This window comes from Zea mays, chromosome 2 (genome assembly GCF_902167145.1).
Source record: "Zea mays cultivar B73 chromosome 2, Zm-B73-REFERENCE-NAM-5.0, whole genome shotgun sequence".
In the NCBI taxonomy this organism is placed as follows: domain Eukaryota; kingdom Viridiplantae; phylum Streptophyta; class Magnoliopsida; order Poales; family Poaceae; genus Zea; species Zea mays.
In genome coordinates, this window is record NC_050097.1 from 38,943,827 (window position 1) to 38,964,431 (window position 20,605).

Genomic DNA, 20,605 nt, shown 5'->3' on the forward strand with positions numbered 1-20,605 from the left:
TTATTTTATGCATTTACATCATTTGTTTATGGTGCTCAAGTTGTACAAGCCTCCCCGGACCTCTCAAAGTCCGTATGCAAATGTGCACATATTTAGGGGGAGCTGTGCTACAACTTGATCCTTTTGAGACTAATTTGTTTGGTTGAGTACACTTGATGTAGTCTCAAAGGTATATTAAAAGGGAAAATGGACTTGGACGATGAAAAGACTTCCACTGCACTCCAGTATTAGTGTACTTACTTCCAAGTTCATACTTATGCTCTCATTGCCTTGTTGCTCTTAATTGACATTTTTGGTGAGACAATGGGGTTAAAGGGCCAAAAATGATCCTGTTTTGGTGCTTAATGCCAAAGGGGGAGAAATTAAGGCCAAAGCAACTGGATCAGCCAACCACTTGAGAATTTTGAAAATAGTAGAGTTAGAATTTGTAATTTGTCCAAGATACTCTTATTGCAAAATTTGGTCTCTTATGGGGGAGAATTTTGATTATGGGAAAAGGGGGAGTTTTTAGCATTTGATCAATTTTTCTCTTGGAATATCTCTCGATTTGCCCAAACAAGTATGTTTGACTTAGAGATAGGAAAAAGAATTTGATTTGCAAAAACAAACCAAGTGTTTCCAAAGAGTGATCCAAATATGCCGAATCATAAGCAAAGATAATTTGATCTTCAATTGCATTGATGTTGCACTTCTTTTGGTTGCCTTTTGGATGTGTTGGTGAAAGGGAATTAGGCTTACACCTAGTTCCTATATAATTTTGGTGGTTGAATTGCCCAACACAAATCTTTGGACTAACTAGTTTGCTCTAGTGTATAAGTTATACAGGTGCCAAAGGCTCACACTTAGCCAATAAAAAGACCAAATGTTGGGTTCAACAAAAGAGCAAAGGGATAACTGAAGGCACCTCTGGTCTGGCGCACCGGACTGTCCGGTGTGCCACCGGACAGTGTCTGGTGCACCACCGGACAATGTCCGGTGCACCAGAGGACTCCAACTCCAACTCGTCACCTTCGGGAAAATCCAGAGTCGGCGCGCTATAATTCACCGGACTGTCCGGTGTACACCGGACAGTGTCCGGTGCTCCAACGGGACGCGGCTCTGGAACTCGCCAGCTTCGGGTTTTCACGAAGGCTGCTCTGCTATAATTCACCGGACATGTCCGGTGTGCACCGGACTGTCCGGTGCGTCCTCGGACCAACGGCTACTTCGCGCCAACGGCTACCTGCAACGCATTAAATGCGCGCGCAGCGCGCGCAGAAGGCAGGCGCACCCATACCAGTGCACCGGACACTGAACAGTTCATGTCCGGTGCGCCACCGGACATCGAGGCGGGCCCAGAAGTCAGAACTCCAACGGCACTGGTGACGTGGCTGGGGCACCGGACATGTCCGGTGTGCACCGGACTATCCGGTGCGCCATCGAACAGACAGCCTCCACCAACGGTCAAGTTTGGTGGTTGGGGCTATAAATACCCCAACCACCCCCACATTCATGGCATCCAAGTTTTCCATCTTCCAACCACTATACAAGAGCTAGCATTCATTGCAAAGCACACCAAAAGAGATCAAATCCTCTCCCAACTCCACACAAAGCATTAGTGATTAGAGAGAGTGATTTGTAGTGTTCATTTGAGCTCTTGCGCTTGGATCGCTTATTTTCTTTCGCATTCTTTCTTGTGATCAAACACTCACTTGTAATTGAGGCAAGAGGCACCAATCGTGTGGTGGCCCTTGCGGGAAGTTTGATTCCCAAGTGATTTGAGAAGAGAAGCTCACTCGGTCCAAGGGACCGTTTGAGAGAGGGAAGGGTTGAAAGAGACCCAGCCTTTGTGGCCTCCTCAACGGGGAGTAGGTTTGAGAGAACCGAACCTCGGTAAAACAAATCCGCGTGTCTCACTTCATTATTCGCTTGCGATTTGTTTTGCGCCCTCTCTCGCGGACTCGATTATATTTCTAACGCTAACCCGGCTTGTAGTTGTGATTATTTTTGAGAATTTCAGTTTCGTCCTATTCACCCCCCCTCTAGGCGACTTTCAATTGGTATCAAAGCCCGGTGCTTCATTAGAGCCTAACCGCTCGAAGTGATGTCGGGAGATCACGCCAAGAAGGAGATGGAGACCGGCGAAAAGCCCACTACAAGCCACGGGAGCACTTCATCGGAAGAGTCCCGCACCAAGAGGAAGGAGAAGAAGAAGAGCTCCTCCAACAAAGGGAAGGAGAAGAAATCTTCTTCTCACCACAAAGAGAAGAAGGAGAGATCTTCCTCTCACAAGCCACATCGGAGTGGGGACAAGCACAAGAGGATGAGGAAAGTGGTCTACTAAGAGACCGACACTTCATCAACATCGACCTCCGGCTCCGATGCGCCCTCCGTAACTTCTAAACGCCAAGAGCGTAAGAAGTTTAGTAAGATCCCCTTACACTATCCTCGTACATCTAGACATACTCCATTACTTTCCGTTCCATTAGGCAAACCGCCAACCTTTGACGGTGAAGATTATGCTAGGTGGAGTGATTTAATGAAATTTCATCTAACCTCACTCCACAAAAGTATATGGAATGTTGTTGAGTTTGGAGCATAGGTACCATCCGTAGGGGATGAGGATTATGATGAGGACGAGGTGGCCCAAATCGAGCACTTCAACTCCCAAGCCACAACCATACTCTTGGCCTCTCTAAATAGAGAGGAATACAACAAGGTGCAAGGGTTGAAGAATGCAAAGGAAATTTGGGACCTCCTCAAGACCGCACACGAGGGTGATGAACTAACAAAGATCACCAAGCGGGAAACGATCGAGGGGGAGCTCGGTCGCTTTCGACTTCGCCAAGGGGAAGAGCCACAAGACATGTACAACCGGCTCAAGACTTTGGTGAACCAAGTGCGCAACCTCGGGAGCAAGAAGTGGGATGACCACGAGGTGGTTAAGGTTATTCTTAGATCACTCATTTTCCTTAACCCCACTCAAGTTCAATTAATTCGTGGTAATCCTAGATATACTCAAATGACCCCCGAGGAAGTTATCGGGAATTTTGTAAGCTTTGAATGTATGATCAAGGGCTCCAAGAAGATCAACGAGCTTGATGAACCCTCCACGTCCGAAGCACAACCGGTGGCATTTAAGGCGACGGAGGAGAAGAAGGAGGAGTCTACACCAAGTAGACAACCAATTGATGCCTCCAAGCTCGACAATGAGGAAATGGCTTTAATCATCAAAAGCTTTCGCCAAATCCTCAAGCAACGAAAGGGGAAGGATTACAAATCCCGTTCCAAGAAGGTTTGCTACAAGTGTGGTAAGCCCGGTCACTTTATCGCTAAATGTCCATTATCAAGTGACAGTGACAGGGATAACGACAAGAAGGGAAAGAGGAAAGAAAAGAAGAGGTACCACAAGAAGAGGGGCGGCGATGCCCACGTGTGCCGCGAGTGGGACTCCGACGAGAGCTCCACCGACTCCTCCTCCGACGAGGACGCCGCCAACATCGCCGTCACCAAGGGACTCCTCTTCCCAAACGTCGGCCACAAGTGCCTCATGGCAAAGGACGGCAAAAGGAAGAAGGTAAAATCAAGATCTGCCACTAAATATGAAACCTCTAGTGATGAGGATGATGCTAGCAATGAGGAGGATAACTTGCGCGTTCTTTTTGCCAACCTTAACATGGAACAAAAGGAAAAACTAAATGAGCTAATTAGTGCCATCCATGAAAAGGATGACCTCTTGGACTCCCAAGAGGACTTCCTAATCAAGGAAAATAAAAAGCATGTTAAGGTTAAAAATGCTTATGCTCTAGAGGTAGAAAAATGTGAGAAATTATCTAGTGAGCTAAGTACTTGCCATGATACTATTACCAACCTTAGAAATGAAAATGCTAGTTTAAATGCTAAGGTTGACTCACATGTTTGTAATGTTTCAATTCCCAATCTTAGAAATGATAATGATGATTTGCTTGCTAAGATTGAAGAATTAAACATTTCTCTTGCTAGCCTTAGAGTAGAAAATGAAAATTTAATTGCTAAGGCTAAAGAACTAGATGTTTGCAATGTTACAATTTCCGATCTTAGAGATAATAATGATATCTTGCGTGCTAAGATCGTTGAACTTAATTCATGCAAACCCTCTACATCTAGTGTTGAGCATGTTTCCATTTGTACTAGATGTAGAGATGTTGATATTAATGCTATTCATGATCACATGACTTTGATTAAACAACAAAATGATCATATAGCAATATTAGATGCAAAAATTGCCGAGCATAACTTAGAAAATGAAAAGTTTAAATTTGCTAGAAGTATGCTCTATAATGGGAGACACCCTGGCATTAAGGATGGCATTGGCTACCAAAGGGGAGACAATGTCAAACTTAGTGCCCCTCCTAAAAGATTGTCAAATTTTGTTAAGGGCAAGGCTCCCATGCCTCAGAATAACGAGGGTTACATTTTATACCCTGCCGGTTATCCTGAGAGCAAAATTAGGAAAATTCACTCTAGGAAGTCTCACTCTGGCCCTAACCATGCTTTTATGTATAAGGGTGAGACATCTAGCTCTAGGCAACCAACCCGTGCTAAGTTGCCTAAGAAGAAAACTCCTAGTGCATCAAATGAGCATGACATTTCTTTTAAAACTCTTGATGCATCATATGTTTTAACTAACAAATCCGGCAAGGTAGTTGCCAAGTTTGTTGGGGGCAAACACAAGGGCTCCAAGACTTGTGTTTGGGTACCCAAAGTTCTTGTTTCTAATGCCAAAGGACCCAAAACCGTTTGGGTACCTAAAGTCAAGAACTAAAATTGTTTTGTAGGTTTATGCATCCGGGGGCTCAAGTTGGATACTCGACAGCGGGTGCACAAACCATATGACAGGGGAGAAAAAGATGTTCTCCTCATATGAGAAAAACCAAGATCCCCAACGGGCTATCACATTCGGGGATGGAAATCAAGGTTTGGTCAAAGGATTGGGTAAAATTGCTATATCACCTGACCATACTATTTCCAATGTTTTTCTTGTAGATTCCTTAGATTACAATTTGCTTTCCTTATCCCAATTATGTCAAATGGGCTACAACTGTCTATTTACTGATGTAAGTGTTACTGTCTTTAGAAGAAGTGATGATTCAATAGCATTCAAGGGAGTGTTAGAGGGTCAGCTATACTTGGTAGATTTTGATAGAGCTGAACTCGACACGTGCTTGGTTGCTAAGACTAACTTGGGTTGGCTCTGGCACCGCCGACTAACCCATGTTGGAATGAAGAATCTTCATAAGCTTCTAAAGGGAGAGCACATTTTAGGACTAACAAATGTTCATTTTGAGAAAGACAGGATTTGTAGCGCATGCCAAGCAGGAAAGCAAGTTGGGTCCCAACATCCACACAAGAACATCATGACTAGTGACAGGCCACTGGAGCTCCTACACATGGACCTATTCGGCCCGATCGCTTACATAAGCATCGGCGGGAGTAAGTACTGTCTAGTTATTGTGGATGATTATTCTCGCTTCACTTGGGTATTCTTTTTACAGGAAAAATCTCAAACCCAAGAGACCTTAAAGGGATTCTTGAGACGGGCTCAAAATGAGTTCGGCTTAAGGATCAAGAAAATAAGAAGCGACAACGGGACGGAGTTCAAGAACTCTCAAATTGAAGGCTTCCTTGAGGAGGAGGGCATCAAGCATGAGTTCTCTTCTCCCTACACTCCACAACAAAATGGTGTAGTGGAGAGAAAAAATCGAACTCTATTGGACATGGCAAGAACCATGCTTGATGAATACAAGACACCGGATCGGTTTTGGGCTGAGGCGGTCAACACCGCCTGCTACGCCATCAACCGGTTATATCTACACCGAATCCTCAAGAAGACATCCTATGAACTCCTAACCGGTAAAAAGCCCAATATTTCATATTTTAGAGTTTTTGGTAGCAAATGCTTTATTCTTGTTAAGAGAGGTAGAAAATCTAAATTTGCTCCTAAAACTGTAGAAGGCTTTTTACTAGGATATGATTCAAACACAAGGGCATATAGAGTCTTTAACAAGTCCTCAGGACTAGTTGAAGTTTCTTGTGACGTTGTGTTTGATGAAACTAACGGCTCTCAAGTAGAGCAAGTTGATCTTGATGAGATAGGTGAAGAACAGGCTCCATGCATCGCGCTAAGGAACATGTCCATTGGGGATGTGTGTCCTAAGGAATCCGAAGAGCCTCCACATGCACAAGATCAACCATCCTCGTCCACAAAAGCATCTCCGCCAACCCAAAATGAGGACGAGGCTCAAGTTGATGAAGGAGAAGATCAAAGAGATGAGCCCCCTCAAGATGACGTCAATGATCAAGGGGGAGATGCAAATGATGAAGACAAGGAGGATGAACAACCAAAGCCGCCACACCCAAGAGTCCACCAAGCAATACAACGAGATCACCCCGTCGACACCATCCTCGGTGACATTCATAAGGGGGTAACTACTAGATCTCGTGTTGCACATTTTTGTGAGCATTACTCGTTTGTTTCCTCTATTGAGCCACACAGGGTAGAGGAAGCGCTACAAGATTCGGATTGGGTGGTGGCGATGCAAGAGGAGCTCAACAACTTCACTAGAAATGAGGTATGGCATTTAGTTCCACGTCCTAACCAAAATGTTGTAGGAACCAAGTGGGTCTTCCGCAACAAGCAAGACGAGCATGGTGTGGTGACAAGGAACAAAGCTCGACTCGTGGCCAAGGGGTATTCACAAGTCGAAGGTTTGGATTTTGGTGAAACCTATGCACCCGTAGCTAGGCTTGAATCAATTCGCATATTATTAGCCTATGCTACTTACCATGGCTTCAAGCTTTATCAAATGGACGTGAAGAGTGCTTTCCTCAATGGACCAATCAAGGAAGAGGTCTATGTTGAGCAACCTCCCGGCTTTGAAGATAGTGAGTACCCTAACCATGTCTATAAGCTCTCTAAGGCGCTTTATGGGCTCAAGCAAGCCCCAAGAGCATGGTATGAATGCCTTAGAGATTTCCTTATTGCTAATAGCTTCAAAGTCGGCAAGGCCGATCCTACTTTGTTCACTAAAACTCTTGACAATGATCTGTTCGTATGCCAAATTTATGTTGATGATATTATATTTGGGTCTACTAACGAATCTACATGTGAAGAATTTAGTAGGATCATGACACAGAAATTCGAGATGTCTATGATGGGGGAGTTGAAGTATTTTCTAGGATTTCAAGTCAAGCAACTCCAAGAGGGCACCTTCATTAGCCAAACGAAGTATACTCAAGACATCCTAAGCAAGTTTGGAATGAAGGATGCCAAGCCCATCAAGACTCCCATGGGAACAAATGGGCATCTCGACCTCGACACGGGAGGTAAGTCCGTGGATCAAAAGGTATACCGGTCGATGATAGGTTCTTTACTCTATTTATGTGCATCTCGACCGGGTATTATGCTTCCCGTATGCATGTGTGCAAGATTCCAAGCCGACCCTAAGGAATCCCACCTTACGGCCATAAAACGAATCTTGAGATATTTGGCTTATACTCCTAAGTTTGGGCTTTGGTACCCTCGGGGATCCACTTTTGATTTAATTGGTTATTCGGATGCCGATTGGGCGGGGTGTAAGATTAATAGAAAGAGCACATCGGGGACTTGCCAGTTCTTGGGAAGATCCTTGGTGTCTTGGGCTTCAAAGAAGCAAAATTCGGTCGCTCTTTCAACCGCCGAAGCCGAGTACATTGCCGCAGGTCATTGTTGCGCGCAATTGCTTTGGATGAGGCAAACCCTGCGGGACTACGGTTACAAATTAACCAAAGTCCCTTTGTTATGTGATAATGAGAGTGCAATCAAAATGGCCGACAATCCCGTCGAGCATAGCCGCACTAAGCACATAGCCATTCGGTATCATTTTCTTCGGGATCACCAACAAAAGGGGGATATCGAGATTTCATACATTAATACTAAAGACCAATTAGCCGATATCTTTACCAAGCCTCTTGATGAACAAACTTTTACCAAACTTAGGCATGAGCTCAATATTCTTGATTCTAGGAACTTCTTTTGTTAATTTGCACACATAGCTCATAAGTATACCTTTGATCATGTCTCTTTTATATATATGCTATGACTAATGTGTTTTTCAAGTCTATTTCAAACCAAGTCATAGGTGTATTGAAAGGGAATTGGAATCTTCGGCGAAGACAAAGGCTTCCACTCCGCAACTCATCCTTCGCCGTCACTCCGAGCCGCTCTCTATCCTTGGGGAGAGAGCAAGGCAAAAGGCCTCCTACTTTGGTATAATCTTCACTCTTTTAGTTATGACCAAAGGAGGAGGAAGTAATTCCAAGGGCTCTAATGATTCCGTTTTTGGCGATTCATGCCAAAGGGGGAGAAAAGTAAGAGCCCAAAGCAAAAGGACCGCACCACCACCCATTTCAAAAACTTCGTGTTTCCAAGAATACTATCAATTGGTATCCTATTGTGTTCAAAAGGGGGAGAAAGTAGTATTTCAAAAAGGATATATCAAAACCCTCGTGAACACTAAGAGGAGGATCTCATTTAAGGGGAGTTTTGTTTAGTCAAAGGAAAAGCATTTGAAACAGGGGGAGAAAATTTCAAAACTTGAGAATGCTTTGCAAACTCTTATTCATTTACCTTTGACTATTTGCAAAAGAACTTTGAAAAGATTTACAAAAGATTTTGCAAAAACAAAACATGTGGTGCAAGCGTGGTCCAAAATGTTAAAAATAAAAAAAAACAATCTATGCATATCTGGTAAGTATTTATATTGGCTATATTCTAAGCAACCTTTGCACTTACATTTACGCAAACTAGTTCAATTATTGGCATCAATCACCAAAAAGGGGGAGATTGAAAGGGAATTAGGCTTACACCTAGTTCCTATATAATTTTGGTGGTTGAATTGCCCAACACAAATCTTTGGACTAACTAGTTTGCTCTAGTGTATAAGTTATACAGGTGCCAAAGGCTCACACTTAGCCAATAAAAAGACCAAGTGTTGGGTTCAACAAAAGAGCAAAGGGATAACCGAAGGCACCTCTGGTCTGGCGCACCGGACTGTCCGGTGTGCCACCGGACAGTGTCTGGTGCACCACCGGACAGTGTCCGGTGCACCAGAGGACTCCAACTCCAACTCGTCACCTTCGGGAAAATCCAGAGTCGGCGCGCTATAATTCACCGGACTGTCCGGTGTACACCGGACAGTGTCCGGTGCTCCAACGGGACGCGGCTCTGGAACTCGCCAGCTTCGGGTTTACGAAGGCTGCTCCGCTATAATTCACCGGACATGTCCGGTGTGCACCGGACTGTCCGGTGCGTCCTCAGACCAACGGCTACTTCGCGCCAACGGCTACCTGCAACGCATTAAATGCGCGCGCAGCGCGCGCAGAAGGCAGGCGCACCCATACCAGCGCACCAGACATCGAGGCGGGCCCAGAAGTCAGAACTCCAACGGTCAGATTCCAACGGCACTGGTGACATGGCTGGGGCACCGGACATGTCCGATGTGCACCGGACTGTCCGGTGCGCCATCGAACAGACAACCTCCACCAACGGTCAAGTTTGGTGGTTGGGGCTATAAATACCCCAACCACCCCCACATTCATGGCATCCAAGTTTTCCAGCTTCCAACCACTATACAAGAGCTAGCATTCATTGCAAAGCACACCAAAAGAGATCAAATCCTCTCCCAACTCCACACAAAGCATTAGTGATTAGAGAGAGTGATTTGTAGTGTTCATTTGAGCTCTTGCGCTTGGATCGCTTCTTTTCTTTCGCATTCTTTCTTGTGATCAAACACTCACTTGTAATTGAGGCAAGAGGCACCAATCGTGTGGTGGCCCTTGCGGGAAGTTTGATTCCCAAGTGATTTGAGAAGAGAAGCTCACTCGGTCCAAGGGACCGTTTGAGAGAGGGAAGGGTTGAAAGAGACCCGGCCTTTGTGGCCTCCTCAACGGGGAGTAGGTTTGAGAGAACCGAACCTCGGTAAAACAAATCCGCGTGTCTCACTTCATTATTCGCTTGCGATTTGTTTTGCGCCCTCTCTCGCGGACTCGATTATATTTCTAACGCTAACCCGGCTTGTAGTTGTGATTATTTTTGAGAATTTCAGTTTCGTCCTATTCACCCCCCCCTCTAGGCGACTTTCAGTTGGCATAAATCACCATAAAGGGGGAGATTGAAAGGGAAATGTGCCCTTTGGGCCATTTCTATAATTGTTTTGGTGATTAAGTGTCCAACACACATGGTTTGAACTCTTATGTGCTAAATGAGCAAGAAGTGCAAATCAAAGACAAGGTATGTTTCTAGACTGAGTGAATTGCTTTTGAGTGCTAACATGCTCATCTAAGTGCTAGAAACAAAGCCAAGAAGAGAAGATTTGAATTGAAGACTGTGAGCAGCCAACACCTGCTCGGAACTGGCACACCGGACTATCCGGTGGTGCACCGGACTGTGTCCGGTGCGCTAGGCTGGTCAACAGTGAAGAGGCCGCTCTCGGGAGTTGACAGAGTTGTACGACTATAATTCACCGGACTGTCCGGTGGTGCACCGGACTGTCCGGTGAGTCATCCACGATGAACTCGCCACTCTTGGGAAACAGACAAGGCGACGTGGCTATAATTCACCGGACTGTCCGGTGAGCCAACGGTCGCCAGCGCCAACGGTCGGTTGCGCAATCCGTGGGCGACGCGTGGCCCGCAGCAACGGTCGGTTGGGCACACCGGACTGTCCAGTGTGCACCTCGAGGACCAACGGTCGGATGCACCAGATATGGAAGGAGATCGCGTACCGGACGACTATAGTGAATGTCCGGTGGTGCACCGGACTGTCCGGTGCACCACCCGACAGAAGGCAAGTTTGGCCTTCCAAGTTGGCCTCCAACGGCTCCTAGCTGCCTTAGGGCTATAAAAGGGACCCCTAGGCGCATGGAGCACAACACCAAGCATTCACTAATCATTCTAAGACTCCCAGACTCCGCCTCCGCGTATTTGATCGATTGTGTTAGTGATTTGAGCTCCGTTTGAGTTGTGAACTCACTGTGCTACGTTTCGAGCTCATGTCTTGGCTTGTGTGCGTGTGTGTGCTGCGGATTTGACTCTTGTGTGTGTTGCTCCCCTCCCTTACTTCTGTGTGCCTTTTGTGATCTCAATTGTAAGGGCGAGAGGCTCCAAATTGTGGAGATTCCTCGCAAACGGGAGAAAGACTATAAGGAAGAAAGTCGTGGTATTCAAGTTGATCATTGGATCGCTTGAAAGGGGTTGAGTGCAACCCTCGTCCATTGGGACACCACAACGTGGAAGTAGGCAAGTGTTACTTGGCCGAACCACGGGATAAAAATCACGTGTCTCTTGTGTTGCTCCTCTCTGTGATTGTTTGTGTTCGCAAGAGCTCACCTCATAGACTTGATTAACTCGCGCTAATATCGTTTTAATCAAGCTTGTGGAAATTTAGTGTTGAATTTTACAGGATCACCTATTCACCCTCCTCTAGGTGCTCTCAGATGGTGGCAAGGGCGGCGATGGTGGCAGCAACGAGGGCAACAACATCGCCAACGACTAGGGGTAGCGATGGCTGCAACGTCAGTGGTAGGGCGCCACCGGCTTTAATAGTAGTATTATGTAGTGTACGAGTAGCATTAGTGGTAGGGCTTTTTATAAGGATTTGTTTGTAATTAACATATTCTTTTTATGTAATGATGTCCCTGTTCATATAATAAAGTTGTTGGCTTGTCTGCCCTGATCGTCGAGTTCTTGATCGTGTTCTATGTTTGAGAACTGATTCTAGTATTGAACTCCTGATTTTGTTCGATTCTCTATATGCTGAAACTGAATTCCAACGAAATGTTCCCGACTGCTTTTGTGTCGAAGAATATTCTCTGTCTGACTCAGTTTGCCTGACTAAATGTCCCTTCTCTTATTCTAATAGCAGTTTCACTTGTGTTGACGTCATCACAACTCTAGTATGTATATCATTCCCGACTGTCGGTTTTTGGCAGAAACCATAGCTCTGCTTCCGTTGCACTCTCTTCTTCAAAATTTGTCCGCCTATTGTGAACCCTTCTATGGTATCATATCTGAAAAGGTGACAGTATCCATGTTACTCTGACTTTGTTATCCTTTGGAAGCACGAAACCAAGGATACGTAATAGCTCGTTGAAGTTAGTGTTAGACCATCCAAAAAATGAGCTTTCATCATCAACACCTCGAGATAAAAATGCAACACCATCCATTGCCTTGGATAGTCCTTATAAAGTGGATCCTTTGCCGCCTACTTTCATCCCTTTGAAGTTCTATAGTCACATTGGGCTCCCAAATAGAAGGTTAGCATTGTTGAGGCAAATAATGAATTTCTCCAACGTCCTTAGTGTCCTCTAAGGCTGCATCACCAAGACCCCCATCATCGTCACTCACGTCGTCGGTCACCTCTTGGACAAAATCATCCATTGTGATTAAATAATGCTCGCTAGCAACATCGTGCTTGGCTAATGATGGTGAGATTCACCCTTTATGGTACATATTCACCGTACGATGTTGTTCCTCTATATTTACCACTTGCATCTTCTTCGCCATGAAACTTCTATACCATATATCCTTGGACAAAACCCCACTAGATTAAATTAGATTTCATAGCACCACATTCTAATGTTCAAACACGCTTGTTCTTGTAGTGAGAACATGAACATATGATCCATGATAATTCACACTTGGAGCATGCTTTTGAGTAGTGTCCAAAATAACTTTATCACTTGTTCCATGTAGGGTTGTGATAACATTGATAACTGATTTATCGTAAAAAACATTGATAACTAATACATCCATCGTGACATGTTCATGTCAATTAACCTTCTATGTAAAAAAATATATCAGTAAGACACAACAAAATGAGAGTTGCATCGGCAGAATGGATACCATGTTGCAAGTAATATAATTATAAATATTATATAATTAACACAAACAAAAACACCACTACAAAGAAATATATGGAGGTTCACTATGTCATACAGAAACACAAGCATAACAACATTACAATGGAAATCATACAAATGAAGAACATTGTATGTTTTCTCTCTCTCTCTCATACCATGGATCTTATTCTACATCACCCAACACTTGAAAAATAAGGACGTGAGAGCGCATAGCAACCTCTTACGATGTAATCCAAGAGCAAAAAAATTTACCCCCTCAAAACATGGCGTTTTTTGGAATTTTATAGCTCCAACCTCATCAAAATGATTAGGTGAGTGTTGGGGACTTGTTCTCAAATGCTATGAGTTAAGAACAAGGCAACACAGAAAATGTTAAACGATAAAGTCCTTCGTCCTTTGAAGCATTATTTCCCTTGGGATATAATGATCTCCGGACGAAGGTCATGAAGGACGAACCTTCATCATCACAGTATACAAAAGACGAAGCATATGAAACATAAAAGATAACATGAATATTCATATGATATTATTCATTTAACTTTGTTATATTATCATAGAGAAATAGAAACAATATTGTATTATAAGTGTACCTTCGGCTTGGAAGGAGATGAAAATACAAGTGTGACGCAAAAAGCGAATGCCAAGTCAGCGTGAACAGTACGGGGGTACTGTTCACCTATTTATAGGCACGGGATACAACCCATACAAAATTACATACATGCCCTTTACATTTGATGATAATTCCATAGCAATCTATCGAGGTCTAAATGGCCTTTTCATCTTTAAGTCGGTTCCCTTTTCTGCGAACATGCCGAAGCTTTCCTGCTTCACAGCTTCGGCACTGTGCCAACCTTCGTATCTTTTGAGGTTCTCCCTCTTTGATATAAGTCCGAAGGTACCTGTTCACACATTACACTCTAGAAACACTGTTAAATCATGTTTTTGAGGACCTTCGGAAGCCGAAGGCCCCCAACAGTAGCCCCTCGCAATATTAATTTGTTTGAAATAATAAATTCAGATTGCGATATGAACGAAGGCTTTATGCCGAAGGTCCGAAAAAACACCTTCCCTTTGCTAGAATAGCAACATTCAATGACAAGTGGGGTCTTTCAACTTTCAACGCATCAAGCGTATAAATACGGCCATACCGCAAACTTATTTTGCACGCTTTCTGGCCAACCACTCCTGCTCACTCATTTTTTAGCTCTTGTGCACTGTGATCTGCTAAGTTTTTAGCTTTGAAGCTTCGGCTTTTAAAAACAGTTTTTTAGTGTTTCCGAAGATGTCTGAAGCTGCTAAGAAGGCTGCTGCTGAGATGAAGCTGAGTCTTGATGAAGAGAAGAACTTAGGGTTTCTTATAGCAATGTCGAAGACCAACACAGAAAAGATCACCAGGGAAATTCTGGAAGGGCTGTCTGAAGATACTGGTGACAGTGAAAGTTATGATGTGGACAGCGGTGGCGAAGACTCCGAAGATCGCCCCTGGCGACCAAGCCATTCAGTTTATGGTAAATCAACTATCAAAGAGAATCATCTTGTTAATATGAGAGGAAGGTATTTCCGGGATCTGTCCATTGTGAGGGCGGACGAGGGGGAAAAAACTTGTCCACACCCTGAAGAAAATGAAGTTGTGGTGTATCGAAGCTTTTTGAAAGCTGGATTGCGATTCCCCTTGAGCAGCTTTGTCGTGGAGGTGTTGAAAATCTTCGAAGTCTATCTTCATCAACTTACTCCCGAGGCAATTATAAGGCTAAATATCTTCGTGTGGGCCGCGAGAAGCCAAGGTCTGAAGCCTGACGCAAGAAGCTTCTGTAATGTTCATGAATTATTATATGAAACAAAGCCTTGGGGCAAAGAACAGTACCATAACAACTTTGGCTGCTACAGCTTCGTCTCTCGGTCCGGGGCAAGCTGTCCCGTACCAACCTTTCGGAAGAGATGGCCCGGGGATTGGATGACAGAATGGTTTTATGTGAAGAATGACTTATCAGCACGAGAAGACATCAAAGGTATAATTATGCGTCCTATTTGGCAAAGCTTCGGCCTTCGGAGGCCGAAGGTTGAAATGAACGAAGCCGCCGAAGAGTGCCAAAGAGCCTTCGGCGTTGTCTGCTCTTTTATAGGAACAAGGGACTTAGTACAAGAGCATATTGCCTTCAGGGTGTGGCCGCTTGCGGAGAAATGGGAAATGCCACAAGAAACCATTAAAGAGGCCGACGAAGGTGGACTTGTCAGATTTAAGTACACTTTTAAATTTGGAGATAAATTTATTGAGCCAGATGATGAGTGGTTGAAAAGCATTGACAATTTAAGTGATGAGCTGCTTGGGACATACTCGAAGGCCGAAGATACTGCAATGTCAGCAGCCTTCGGAGGCCGAAAAAAGAAAAGGCTGAATCGGGTATTTGATGCCATCGGGTTTGTCTACCCTGACTATTGCTACCCCATTCGAAGGCAGAAGAGAAAAAATACAACCTCTGCAAAAGAAGAAACTGCAGCTGCTCCTAGCGAGCCAGAACCGAAAAGGAAGAAGATAAAGGTTCTTACGCATCGACCGCGTTATATTGAACCAGCTTCGGTGCCTGAGTTTACCGGAGAGACTTCTTCGGCCACCGAAGCTGAAAAACCAGCCGAGCCAACTTTGCTGCCAGAAGTCACAGAAACAGCCGAAATACCAACGAAGGCAAAATTGGAGCAATCAAAAATTTTGTTACCAGAAACGAAAGAGAAGGCCGAAGCGCCATTCACAGAAAAAATGGAAGAGGTAAAGGAAGCAACCGAGGACTCCAAAACATCAGAAGTTTTGAGTCCTGTGGCAAACATTGAAACAGTAAGAAATCAAAAAGTGCCAGCAGTGACTCCGAAAAGAAGGAGAATGGCTAATGTGCTAGATGTGCTGGAAACGATCAAATCTTCAAGCACCCCTCCGAAGAAGGCTGCCGTCACTCCTGAAACAACAGTCGAAGCTTCGGGTTCTAAAGCTCCAGAGCAAGATACTGAAGCCGAAGCTGGGCCCTCAGAGCCCTCAAAGGCAAAAACCTTGGAAAGTGAGGCAGAAAAAGTAATAAAGCCAACTTTTGCTGAAGGAACTGGTGTTGTTACCCCCGAAGCATCCAAAATTCGTGATTATATTTTTCGTCATGCTTCGGGGAAAAAATTATCAGAAAAAGAAGAACAAGAGGCCCAACACTATGCCCAAAAGTTGAAATATCCAAAGGGGGCGTTGATATTTAATGGCAGTGGAGAAGAAGATTTCTTGTATTGCCTCCCCGACAGCAAGGAAATTTCTGTCTGTCGGGAGATGAGCAGAAGCTTCGGATTCCCAACTTTAGAAGACGGACTTTCGGTGCTGTCAAAGAACGATCTGGCTGACAGCCTAGCTTACAACAGTTTAAAGGTGCGACAAATGGAATTCTTATATTTTTGTTGAATTCAAAATTTTTCGTTTGTTTAAAACTATTGACACAGACATATTCCTGTCTGCAGGGCCTGATACTCAGCAATGCCCTCAGAGCACAGAAAGATGCTGAGGACGAAGGATGTACTATAGCCCTGAGCAACCTTCGTTCCGAAGTAATTGAACTGAGGAACGAAGGTCTCGAAAAAGACAAAATATTATACTCATTGATAGATAAAATAAAGGAGGACGAAGCTGCTTTCAAAAGTCAAGCTGAAGCTCAGAAACGCGAAATTGAAGACCTTCGGAAACAACTGGCCAGAGCCAAAGAAGAACGTATACTTGAAGAAACAAAGCGTGAACTCAGCGATCAATGGGCAGATCATCTAGAAGTGACTGTTGAAGAGCTTCGTTCGTCCAAAAAGAAATGCTACAATAAATCTGTAGATTGTGTTAAAAAATTAAAGGCTAGCTTCGCCAAGGTCGGCGCATTCTCAAGTGAAGAAAATTTTTCGAGGGGCAATCCCGAAAGTGTCATTGAATGGATTGACCACGAAGCTGAAGCCTTCGAAGAAATTTTAAATAGCCGAGGAGATATATGTGCCTTCTCTGGCGCCAGAGGGATTGCCACCATTTTAGAGAAGAAGGGCTGTGAGCATGTAAAAATTTTAGCACAGTCCGAAGCTGCTTTGTCCCTTGAAGATACAAAAGATCCTTCGGCCGAAGCTAGCATAATTGGTGGAAAGTTTTTTACTGATATCTGGGATAACGGTGGCCGAGAAATGGCAAGAGAAATTATTCAGAGAAGTGAAAAGGGCATCCATGATGCTAGAGAGGTGGCTAAGGCTGCTGAAAAGAGCACAGAGCCCGAAGGTCAACTAGGTATTGACTGATAGTTTGTATTGTGTTGTAATTTTTAGTTTTAAGCCTCATTTTCCGCTTGTAATAGCAGCATAGCCGTGTCCTGTTCTTCAGATCCAACTAAAGCGCCTTCGGGCCCACAGCCGAAGGGGGACGACGAAATTAAAAAGATGGCCAAAGATATTATGGATGAAGTTGTCGATCGACTGTTGAACGAAGCTGCAAAAGTGGTACTTAAGGAAGACTAGATGCTATTTGTAAAAACATTTTAAATGTAACATGTGTAATATCTTGTAATCCTGTATGTAATATATTTGTTTTATTTTTCTTTATGGTTCAATTCTTTACGATGCATGAAACCTTACATACGTACCTTTTTTGAGTCTTTGACGAAAAAACACCTTCCCTTCTTTTCATGCTTCGTGAAGAATATCCAAGCTTCGTGAAAAAATTCTCCGAAGCTATACTTCGAAGATGAAGATTGTGTCTCCTTGTGACCACGATTTTCACTCTTTCAAATCATACTTCCGAAGATCAATATTGTGTCCCCTTCTTGTGACCACGATTTTCACTCTTTCAAATCATACTTCCGAAGATCAATATTGTGTCCCCTTCTTGTGCCATATGCAACATGATGTATGATGCTTATGCTATGCAAAATGATGTGATGATGTTATGTTACGTAGATGACATTTGTTCCGAAAGATACACACATATCCCCACACAATATTTTTGTATCAGCACTGATTCTTCGCTGTAAGCTCTGCATTCCCTTAGGAACGTCTTTGGAGCTTCTTCGCCTTTTACTTAGGCGGTATAAGCTCTGCATTCCCTTAGGAACGTCTTTGGAGCTTCTTCGCCTTTTACTTAGGCGGTATAAGCTCTGCATTCCCTTAGGAACGTCTTTGGAGCTTCTTCGCCTTTTACTTAGGCGGTATCAGCGTTGACTTTTCGCTGTATGCTCTGCATTCCTTTTGGAACGACTTTGGAGCAGAAAACTTACACTGCGCTCCCTTCGGAACGACTTTTTGTGACTTCGTCAGACTTACTCTGCGTTCCTTAGAACGACTTTTTGTTGCTTCGAAGGATTTTCGATAGTCCGAAGGTCCTTTTTATTGTCACAAACCTGTGAAGAAAACATATTTTTCTTGTAGAAATCAACGAAACTAATTACATGAAACCTAAACAATGTCCTTTATTACAGAGAATAAAACTGAATGAAAAAGATTGCTATTAAGGTAGGATATTTGTCAATAGATGTGCTTTGACTCTGGCACGGTGCTGTTGACCGTGCGAGCTTCGGACTGTTCTCTGAAGTCCCTTTGATGTGGAGCATATTGGCTCCCTTCTGGCTGCTGGCCTTGTTGCAACGGAGGTGGAGGCGGAGGCTGTTGCCAGGAAGCTGAAGGCTGACTTGCCGAAGCAGCAGAGACTGCAGGATGGTTGCCCACATATTCTGGGATGTAGGGCGAATGATACGAAGCTGTATGCATGACCTGCTTCGGCTGGGCTTGTTGTGCTGCTGCTTCAGCTATTTCCTTTTGCTTTTGTATAGTAACATGGCACATCCTGGTAGTATGGCCTTTGTTCTCACCGCAGAATAAGCAAAAGATTCTTCTCGGTTGATCGCCAAATCTTCCTCCGAAGCCCCTGGCGCCTCTGCCTCTTGGAGCTGGTGGCCGAAGAGAGCTTTGCTGTTGTCCAGAGGCCTGTGAGGAGCATTGTGGCCTTTGCTGTTGGCTTCCTCTGTCATCATTTTGTGTAGAATTGTGAATTGATCTCACATGCCTCGGGTAAAACCTCCCTCCGAAGCCCCTGGTCATTTCAGAAAACCTGAAAGCCTCCTCCCTTCTTTGGCGAAAGTCATTGTCGGCCCGAATGTATTCATCCATTTTCTGGAGAAGCTTCTCCAAAGTTTGAGGAGGCTTCCTGGCGAAGTACTGAGCTGACGGACCTGGCCGAAGCCCCTTGATCATGGCCTCAATGACAATTTCATTGGGCACCGTTGGTGCCTGTGCCCTCAAACGCAAGAACCTTCGGACATATGCCTGAAGGTATTCTTCGTGGTCCTGAGTGCACTGGAACAGAGCCTGAGCAGTGACCGGCTTCGTCTGAAATCCTTGAAAGCTGGTTAACAACAAGTCCTTCAGCTTCTGCCATGAAGTGATCGTTCCTGGTCGAAGGGAGGAATACCAGGTTTGAGCAACACTTCTGACAGCCATAACGAAAGATTTGGCCATGACTGAAGCATTGCCACCGTACGAAGACACTGTTGCTTCGTAGCTCATCAAAAACTGCTTCGGATCAGAATGGCCATCAAATACGGGGAGCTGAGGCGGCTTGTAGGACGGAGGCCAAGGTGTAGCCTGCAACTCAGCGGACAGGGGAGAAGCATCATCAAAAACAAAATTCCCATGATGGAAATTGTCATACCAGTCATCTTCGTTGTGAAAGCCCTCCTGATGAAGGTCTTGATGCTGAGGTCTTCGGTGTTGCTCATCCTGAGCAAGATGACGAACTTCTTCAGAGGCTTCATCTATCTGCCTCTGTAGTTCAGCTAGCCTGGCCATCTTCTCCCTCCTGCGTTGAACCTGCTGCTGAAGGATTTCCAGATTTTGAATCTCCTGATCTAGATCATCCTCCGGAGGTGTTGGACTGGTAGCCTTCCTCTTCTGGCTTCGTGCTTCTCTAAGAGAAAGGACGTCTTGATTGGGGTCCAGCGGCTGCAGCGTGCCAGCCCCTGGTGCTGAAGCCTTCTTCGGCGGCATGACGAAGCTGATGCTTGCCGAAGGTGTCGAAAAGCTCAAGAAATGGAAGTGAGTTCACCGGAGGTGGGCGCCAATGTTGGGGACTTGTTCTCAAATGCTATGAGTTAAGAACAAGGCAACACAGAAAATGTTAAACGATAAAGTCCTTCGTCCTTTGAAGCATTATTTCCCTTGGGATATAATGATCTCCGGACGAAGGTCATGAAGGACGAACCTTCATCATCACAGTATACAAAAGACGAAGCATATGAAACATAAAAGATAACATGAATATTCATATGATATTATTCATTTAACTTTGTTATATTATCATAGAGAAATAGAAACAATATTGTATTATAAGTGTACCTTCGGCTTGGAAGGAGATGAAAATACAAGTGTGACGCAAAAAGCGAATGCCAAGTCAGCGTGAACAGTACGGGGGTACTGTTCACCTATTTATAGGCACGGGATACAACCCATACAAAATTACATACATGCCCTTTACATTTGATGATAATTCCATAGCAATCTATCGAGGTCTAAATGGCCTTTTCATCTTTAAGTCGGTTCCCTTTTCTGCGAACATGCCGAAGCTTTCCTGCTTCACAGCTTCGGCACTGTGCCAACCTTCGTATCTTTTGAGGTTCTCCCTCTTTGATATAAGTCCGAAGGTACCTGTT